The sequence below is a fragment of the Beta vulgaris genome, chromosome 2 (genome assembly GCF_026745355.1).
Source record: "Beta vulgaris subsp. vulgaris cultivar EL10 chromosome 2, EL10.2, whole genome shotgun sequence".
NCBI classification, from domain to species: Eukaryota; Viridiplantae; Streptophyta; class Magnoliopsida; order Caryophyllales; family Amaranthaceae; genus Beta; species Beta vulgaris.
In genome coordinates, this window is record NC_079203.1 from 8,584,799 (window position 1) to 8,594,829 (window position 10,031).

Here is a 10,031-nt window from a genome sequence, read left to right on the forward strand (position 1 = left end):
AGCCATTTCTGAAAAACATAAAATTCTAATAGAAATACATATCACCCTAGAAATGTAAACATCGCAGATTTGACTTAATTTTGCCTTAATAAAAATCTTCATCTGAAGCAATGCAATCTGTGAGTTCGCTCTGGTTCGGCATACGATCTGCAGATGCGGAAATTTTGGGGTGAACGTACTCCAATAGCCTAATTCTTCAAAAACCAACACAATCAACATACTAGAAAAAATCACCATCTAAAAGATGGGAACTTTTATTGAAAGCAAATAAATAGGATTTTTCAGGGCTTACCACTGGTTAAGACACCAGTGGTAGCCCCTAAGAAAAGGATGAAGGAAGAAGAAGAGGAAGAAAGAAGCTAGGAAGGAGAAAGCTTTAAAAAAGTGAAAACCCTAACTGCGGAGGCTAGGAAGAAACCCTCCCAAGGAAAAACCTAGAGGGAACAAACTCTCTCTAGAAAACTAGAGAGAGAACCTACTATAGGTGTTTTCTTACTAATGGGACATCATTGCTCCCCCTTGACTTATATAATAGAGATTTATAAGTGAGGAGAAATATAGTAATGTGTGTGGCATCTTCTTTATTCGTTATAATTAATATGAATTCTATAAGTATTTACATTTTATAATTTTGACAAATATAGAACTAGAAATATTAGTAGTTAAAGAAAAATAAAAGTACAATTATTATTTAAAAGAAGATGAAGTATTACGGCATGTGTGCAGTGGCGGAGCCACTAAGGAACAAGGGGTAGCATCTGCTACCCCTGGTTTTTGTAAAAGAATTATTTTCGCGGCTTTTACATAGATGAGTAGAGGAGTGCAGTTGGATTCCTGGCAGTTTGGAAAGTTCAAAGGCAATGTTGAAGGTCCCGTGATCGAGGATCTCGTCTGTAGCCTTTTAGATTTTTGCTTTTGCTACTTATATTTGGGCTTTCAGCTAGTTTCTAACCATATTAGGTGATCTATGAGTGGGATGGTAATTATCCAATGTGTCCTAATGTATATTTTATTATGAATGATCTAAAAAAAGCTTTTTTGGAAAATAATAAAAGTTAGAGATATCTATATTTGCCACTGTTAAATCGTGTTTATAAATTAATCTCTAATTAGATAAAATTAATATTTTTAATGATGTCTTGAGAAAGATTATTAATAAATTGTAAATAGGTTATGGACTATAAGAACTCGATGTCAACTATTGTAATAAATTAATCACTAAGTAATATTAAACTCTATTACTTTTCGACCAAGTAAGTGTTGGCCCAGTGGTGATGGGGACTGGCTTTGGTAGGACGGACCCGTGTTCGAATCCTCGCAACACCCTTGGGAGAGGAATGAAACCTAATCACCCCGAACTTGGCCTCGATCCGGATGTCACCCGAAGGGTGAACCGGGTGCAGACACCCAAAAAAAAAACTCTATTACTTTTCGAGTTTCATAGTATAATTTTTTTTTTGCATTCATAATATTGTAATATTATGCTACCCCGCACTTAAAATCCTAGATCCGCCACTGCATGTGTGAGCGAGATGATAATATTTGGGATATACAATGAGGAACGTAGTATGAAATAATAAACATGATCTGGAACATATAATCTCTGAGCACATTATAGAATAACGATCTGCCAAAGATAGCAAAACAGTTTAAACTTGTCAGCATTGAACATTTTAAAGTTGTCAAATTTGATTTAGATTTCTATATTGCCATGTGATAGAGAGACACATAAACTCAACCCATTACTCACATGGAATTGCGGCTAAGGAGGTGGCGAAAGTTCGACGAAACAGCCAAGTTCTCTTCTTTCTAACTAGATTTATGCGTGCATAATCATAGTATAAGACAATGATTTTAAGTAATTTTTCAATATTATGCATAGAGTAGTCGAAAAACAATAATTATATATGTAGTTTACGTCCACAGTAAGCTAAGTAATCTCTCCCATAGGAAATATGGAAAGAAAATTATAAAAAGAGAAGAAAAAAAAATTCCCTATTTCTTTCTTGCTTTCTGAAACTTTCTTTTTACTTTTTGATACTTCTCGAATAACAACTCTTTAAAACATCTCAATAATGAAATCATGAACATAAAGAAATGAAGGAAGTATATGCCATAAGACGTTTATGTAGTTTTTCCATTGAGATATTGCAAAAAGTTGTTTACAAAAGTTACCCTACTAACAAAAGAAAAAAGTACCATAAAATAAGAGAAAATAATAAAAATTACAACACGCAAACAAATAAACTGGAGAGAACATTTTGCTTAATTATAAAATCTATGTAAAAAAAAACAATAAAATAATTCATGGTTAAAGTATAAAGTTTGACCTTTAAAATAAAAATTGTAATTAAGTATTGCTTAGATTACAAAATGAGGAAAGTACTAATGATTTCATTAGTTTTGCAAGCACATTTTACTACTTCACAATTAATCTAATTTTTATTTCAGTTAAATAGTGAAGCCATGGCCCCATCCGATCCTCTTGTAATCTATCTCTTTTTTTTTCGGTACAAACGCTAGTTACATTAAATGAAATGAATATTTTATCATATATTCCTAAGTAATTTATTTTATTATTATCATGTATCCTCTAACTTTTCAAAATACACCATAACCCATCAATGTCTCTAATATTTGTCGTTCCCTAATGACTAACAACTATCATCTTTTTTTATAATCATTAACCCTTGATTTCCTTACTGCATCCAAATTAACTCTTATTTTACCTTTTTTTATCCTAATAACCACCATTAAAACACTACTAACGACCCTTCAAAAAAAACACTACCAACGACTAAAGAAGAGGGAAAAGAGTTATGGAAGAGGAGAGTAAAAGGGAATAGGTGGTATTTCATTGGTGGTCAATTAAGATTGAATGGTCAAATAGAGATTAATTAGGATTTAATAACATAATAAGGGGTATATGATAAACTTTGAAATATTAAAAGGTACTCCTATATTGTAAAAAACAAAATTACTCATAAATATATGATGAAAAGTTTGTACTTTAAATTATCTAATTGTGTAATGATTTGATATAATGTCGATTTTTCTCAAATAGAATAGGCTTGTTAAATACTTAAATCCCAAAGAAGTTTAAAGAAGAAAAGAAAGGGGAGGACTCCTTAAAAAAGCGCTTGCTTATGTGGTTCCACCTTGGTCACGAGCTCGACACAAACTCTGGAATGATATAAACTACAAAAAGATCATATTTCCATTACCCATTAAAAAGTGGGGAGTTCAAGCTACTGTTCCTTAGTAACAGTGCTTTGACGTCCATGCCCTTTACACCCCACATAACCACTTCCCTGCCCTCCCTTTACCACGTTCTTTTTTCCCCCTCCGGTTTTTCCTCTGAACCCTCCATCTTCATCCTCCTCAATCCTCCTTAACCTAGATAATTCCCCTTCATTTTCAACCAACGCCTCCTACTTTCCTCTCCATTCTCACTTTCTCAATCTTCTCTGTCTTTCTCCTCACCATTTTTTCTATCTCTTCTTTTTCGTTTTAGGCTTTGGTGCAAGAACAATTCAAGCGGTGGGACTAGGAGCCATGAAATCAGTGAGCAAATGAAGATCTTCGAATGAAGCAATTCATCTTCGACTAGCGCCTCCTGCTGTCCCTGTTCAGACATTCGACAGTAAGACAGGTACCAATGAATTTAGTGTTCTTTTCTATTTTGCAATTGATCAAGAAATTCCCTTTTCCCTGCTTTAATATTCATTGATCTGCTATTTTGCAATTGTTGATCTTTGCATTTATGCTCTTGTTGAGTATTTGCACTTACTATATAGCATTTTACTTGAACCCAGTTCATAATCGACCATGAAATTGAAGAATTTGAAGCAAAATTAGCATACCACATCTTCATCGCCTCTTCCTTTTCCACCTCTAACCTTTTGGTCCTTTGTGATACGGTTTTCCGGCGAACCGTTCATTTGCTTCTCTTTTCCAGAAATTTCGGGAGAATCGTTCCAGAAAATTTTCGAGCTCCGAATCACTAAGAATTTGTCCCAAATTCACTGTAAGTTTCGGTGTTTATTGTATTCTTCGATAATCATGTTCGTCAAATGTTGTGTTCTGTCATATTAGGGTTTGTATTCGAGTGTGAGTTTTGATTGTTTTGTTTCTAATTCTGTCAATTTATCTTGTTAGGGTTAGTCCTGATGTAATTTTGCCATTTAATTGGGAAATTCCTACAATGGTGCTGCACTTCCTTCGATTGCATCAATTGCGATTCTGACCTAATGCTCTGCGACCTATGCTTTATTAAATTATCAGTGATTCGATTTTTTCAATCATCCAAGTGTTCCTGGAATTTATTGGCTCAGGTATTACTCAAATTTATTCCGTTCTTTTTTTCAATTTTGCTCTACTTTTTCGTTTTTTTCCTGTTGTTTGCCAGCTTGTGTTGTATTGTTGTTGTGTTGCTATCTCGTGTTGTATTGATGTAAAAAAATTATGATTTAATTAAACTGATTTGCGTTATATAGCTGTTTTGGTTTGCTATCTCATTCATGGTTGGTGGAAACGAGTTATGGAACTCATTGCATCTGAATAGGCTACCACCCACGGGAGTGGGTATTCCAAGTAACCCTCCCAACTTCCTCTAACTACTGTCTGGCCATTAACCCACACGTGGCTGCTTCATCACCTGGAACTTCCACGTCACCTTCACCATCTCCATTTCCATTTCTCTGTGTGCTTCTGCCTTCGCCATCTTCATTTCCCTTCTCTAACTTCCTGGTGCCTGCGATTCACCATCGTCACCTGCCAAAAATTGCATTTTCTACAATGCTTTACGAGCATTTTCTTGTTGTTGTTGAACAACCTGATCCTTAGCTAACTCGTGATGAAATTATTGATGGTTGTATCAAAACCCTAGCTCAAGTTATCGGAAGTTGATCTATTCTTCTTCTTCTTTCTCTCGTAATTTGTTGAATTTTACGTTAATTTCTGGGAAATTATCTGAATTTTACAAAAATTGAGTTTGTGTAATGAAGAAGAAGCTGAAATGAAGATTTATTCTGTTTTACACGCCAACCTTTTGCTTGAGTGCTTTAATGTCCGACGAGCTCGGTTACAAGCTTGGAGGTATATGAAATTATAGTTTTTGCTTTGATAATTCTTGAATTTTGTTTTATCTTTTGTATAATTGTATATAAATATGTGGGTTTAATTCATAATTTTATGTATAGTTGTTTTAGACCTTTTGTCATTGATTTTATGTGGGTTTACAAGTCGATTTCTGGCTTGAATTAATTATTTTAGACCTTTTGTCATTGATTTTATGTACTCTTAGTAGTAATCTTGTGGTGTTTAAACTTGCTTTTTTGCCCTGGCTTTGCACGTGTTGTTTTATCTTCTAAAAATACGATTAATTCGTGACTTTTTTTTCAGACATAATTTACAGATTTTTCTCTTCACTTGGATGGAACCTCTTTAGGGTTTTGTGAGAACAAGCTTCCAAGATCTCTAATGGCAGACGATGAATACGATGATTTGGAGATGGGGTAAACTTTTATTTTGAATAATATTTATCTTTTGTTAAAGTAAATTATGCAAATTAAGGTTTTCATCTCATTTTTTCCGCATCTTTTTTCTTAACTTCATTCACTTTCTATTAAGTTTGCCAGTTTAGGATTTATGTGTCTTCATGCGATTTCACCAACGAATTATATTATAAATTAGGAAAAATTGATTTCCAGAATGTTAGCCATATTAAAAAAAAATAACTCGAGCGGCCTATAAGATATTGTTTTTGAAGAAAATAAATACTTTTAGCTCACTTTACATGTAAGGAAAGGTTATAATTTCGAGAGCTATCATAGTTACATAAAGAGCGTATACTAAAAGATTTAAGTGACTTCTTTTGGAAATGTCTTTTGGAATGTCCTAAAATTGTTAGTGGTCATAACTTGTGCATGTGCGTTTCTTGTGGATCGGAGGGAGGGGGTTAGTAGTTTACCTTATCTATGTCCAGTTTCTCTCAGAACTAATTGAATATGCAATATGTGGTATTGATAAAATAGGACTTTAGTTGGTGGTGAGATGCGCTTGTTTTGTTGCTTATTGTTATTGTGTGTGTTAGGGGGAGGGGTATAACTTGGTTTCATGCAATTCCTTTCTTTAAAAATGAAGTTCAGGTTTCACTTCATTCATTTGAGAAACTTATGTATTATATACCTCTTCTTTTCAGCCTTCTAGCTAATAGAAAAATATAATCAATTAGAAAGATGGTTATGATTAATATTATCTGTATTTTAGTGGGACGCAAGAAGTTAAGGAATATATATTTGGTCGTGTCTATAAAATATATACCTACTTTTTTTTTATATACAATTGTCACTAATTAGTTTAATTCTTTTGATCAAGTCAAAATTCAAAATGCTACTATTGCGATAAGTCATAATATTGATTTTAAATACTTCTTTGTGAAATAGAAGAAAACAAAGCCAATGAAATATATATGATGCATGCACCTTACTTTGCGGTTTGCCACTTAAGAAGTTTCTATGAAAAGTTACTATTGCTTGTGACTGGTATTTTAGTTATTTTGCGTGTGTCTCACAAGGGAATTCGGCTCGGTTTGACAGGATTTGGGATCTTTTTCACAACTCTTGGAGTTTTTATGCTGTTCAACAAGGGATTACTTGCAATGGGAAATATAGGTGTCTTGATCCTATCATATTCCCAATCCTTTTCCCTACTATCACTTAGTCTGATTCTTACTCATGACTATGTTGCTCTTTATGCTTTGTCTCCTCAGATCCTCTTTCTGTCTGGGGTGGCAGTGACCATGGGACCGACGTTTGCTTTGCAGCTCTTTGTGAAACCTCAAAATTATAAGGTATACTTCATCATAACCTTCTCGCTGTCCCTGTTTCCTTCATGCATTTTTAGGTGTTTACTATTTACCAGTCTTTTTCTAAATGTTGCTTAAAGAACAATTCCTTTTGGTGCTGGCTTCTTTGTTTTAATAGGATGGCAAGTAGTGTGAATGATATTGGAGTCATATGGATTCCTCGTACTGTTGAGGTATGTAGTTACTCTTAGATGTCTAACTTGTGCATGTTGTTCCCTATTACTGAGGTTTCTTTAATCTGCGTAGTGGATTTTGGCCTACATTATCAGTTGTTTCATGTTTGTGCAGAGGACTCCTGTTCTTGGTTGGATTTTCCAGCAGCCATGCATTCGTATCAACTTTTTTTTGGTCACAGTTTAATCGTCGTATATGAATTTGGAATTAGCATTTCTATTTTGCTCATATGAAGTATCTTTTTTTCTTCTCCTTTACAACTTCTAGAATGTTATTGTTTTAAGTTACTAAGATTGTTATGATGTCGTTATGGACGTAATAACCTAATTTTTCTAGGTTTAGCTCACTATAAAGTATCTAGGTAGTCTAAGCTTGGGCCTGACCTCCTCTACTCTAGAATGGGTACTTTTTTCTAGATCACACACCCGTACATGTAACCAATGCAATATGTTTATTGTCTTTTGTACGTATATGTGTATTCATGTCCTAAAATGTCGAAATTGTGTCGTTTTCGTCTCCGTACCCGAATTTGAACCCTTACCCATACACATCCCTGCCCAACTTGATATCTTAGCATTCTTCTTCATATGGCTTACTCGCATTCCTTACAATACTTCACATCAGTGGCGCTTTTCTGCAACAAATCCACCTCGCTCTCTCATTTTGGTGACGTATCACAGGCGTGGCAAGAAGGGTAGCCAGGGAGGACAAAGGAAACAACGGTCACCTGCAAGATTATCATAAATGACAGAGGATAATGAGGAATGTCAGAGGATATTCTGAAATTATAGAATTAACTGTGATGTATGGTGAAGGTGGCATTTAGGAGGAGTAAAAGGGAAGTTGTAGTTGGCTATAAATAACAGAAGGAAGGCAAGGTGAAGGCATCCAAAGATTGTCGGTTGTTATTGTCGTTCTTTTGTAGATAATGTTGTTGCGGCATCTATTGTGATATGAAGCATATGAAGTTAAAAACACTTGAATATGTGACTTTTAACGAGTCATTAAATCTTTTTGTTAAGAAGTCGCTTGATTGAATTAATAGAATTAGAAATAGAATTCGATAGTGAGATGAGTAATCTTCTTACTATCTGCAGGGTTGGGGTCAAAGCAGATTTGTCTTCTCAGATTTCTCAAGTTGAACCTCTGGTTTGAGGTGATGATCAGGGTCCTCGTTTGCATCATGAAGATGTAATGAAAGCACCTAAAGAGAGTGTGAATGGGGTTGTTCTTTGAATGATGAGAAGAGGGAATTTGGCAAGGATCATTGTAGTACATCCCGTGGTAAAGATGTCTACGAAGTTATGCTTAATATCTCTACTAATAAAATTAGGCACTCTGTTGAGGACGGCTCACACTCATTGAGTCAGACTCGAGGTCAGTGTCTGAAGCTTGCTCAATTTACTTCCCTTGTTTCAGTCGGTTGATTGTTTTCTTCTATGTCCAGTTGTTTTTTCATTGGATTCTATTGAAGGAGAACACGTTGGTGGCTCTGACAATAGTTTGCAAAGTGAAATGAATATATAACTACAAGTGGTGCACCTTGCTTATTAGGGAAAGCACAGGAACTACCTACATTACATCCTTCAACGAGGCTGTAACTTATACACTGGTATGTGGGTGCTCTTTCAAATCTTGCACGAAAAGGTCATAGCTTGATTTTTATTTACTTTGCTCTGTATGCACATTAAGTGGATGTTAGTATGGTACATTCATGTACACGTTAATCAAGTGACATTACAAATTGTAATTTCTGCAACATACTCTTAAACAGATTAATTTTAATAAAAAAGAATTAGTATACATCATATTGCTCGACATATCATGAAATATATGTGCTATTTGTGTATTTCTGATTTAGAATGTAAGTGAACTTTTGAAAACATCTTATTGCAGTTCAATGCAGAATTCTTTCTGCAATCATTTTCAGTTGTTCAGTTGAATTGGTAGTTTTGGCTTTGTGGAAGAAGGCATTACGAATTTGCAACTCTTGGCTGCCACGAAGTGGTCTATCCGATAGCTCTTCAGGAAAGAAGTCCACTGGTAAAGGAGCTGCAAGTTCTTCCTTAGAAACGGAAGACACCACAGACTTCATGAATCCTTCCTCGGTATCTATCTGGGCCGAGCAAGGCTTTATTAATGCATATGATGGAACAGAAAAGCTATTCAAGTATCTGCAGGACTTGTATTGTAAATTTTATTTTGGGATTATTTTATTGAAAACTAAACATTTATCTTATAAACCAAATCTATAAACCATTTTCTCTCCCCTCCCTTGCACAAATAAAACAAAAACTAATGTAGTGCTATCTAACCTCTCGAGTTACGCACTTATGCTATAGTAAATTGATATCAAAATTAATTTCAAATTGAAAAGACAAAGAACAGCAATAACATAAGGATAAAATGAGACAATAAGCGAACTGAAAGATTTAAGTAGAATTGGAAAAGAGGAGACAAACTTTGATCTCTAAATTGTAGAGGTATAGCCATGGACAAAAAAAAAACAAGAGACAGAAAGAGAAACTAAGAGTTTGAGTGCAGCTTCCTGAAATTGGAGAGGATAGAGTGATTGAAGATGGGACTATAAATTTCTTAATCATTTCGGAAATTGTTGTAGAAGAGGAGAGATTGGGGGGGGGGGGTTGTAGGAGGGAGAAAAAGGTGTTCGGTGATGGTAGTACAGAGCAAACGAGGTTAGTGATGAGTGGGGGTGGTGGCTTGCGCAGGAGGGAGAAAAAAGTGCTCGTGTCATGCGATAGGTGGTGGTGTCTCGTGAAGGAGAGAGAAGAGTTAGAGATGTATAGTTGGGACCGCTCATAAATAATCCCGAGTTGGGACTGAAAATGACGGAACGTCTATAGTTAGGATTGTCCTATCAATTTTTCCTAATTTATAACATAATTCTTATTTTCTCTATATTTGTATTAAAAATATAATTAGTGCTCAATACTCGTCCCAGACAATATTCTACTAAGATCTGCCAGCA

General features: G+C 34.9%; 1 long non-coding RNA gene across 14 annotated transcripts; it reads left to right on the plus strand.

Moving 5' to 3' along the window:
* Positions 1-3,222: 3,222 nt before the first annotated feature.
* On the plus strand, positions 3,223-9,310 carry LOC109136251 (uncharacterized). 14 transcript variants are annotated; one of them, XR_007270935.2, is made up of 9 exons: positions 3,223-3,652; positions 3,816-4,027; positions 4,159-4,334; positions 5,404-5,516; positions 6,798-6,853; positions 6,987-7,041; positions 8,210-8,419; positions 8,490-8,654; positions 8,939-9,310. It is a non-coding gene; the product is annotated as an uncharacterized LOC109136251 (long non-coding RNA). The 14 variants fall into 14 exon arrangements; XR_008967923.1 differs by having other exon boundaries at positions 8,949-9,310; XR_007270946.2 differs by having other exon boundaries at positions 8,597-8,654; positions 8,949-9,310.
* The last annotated feature ends 721 nt before the right edge of the window (positions 9,311-10,031 follow it).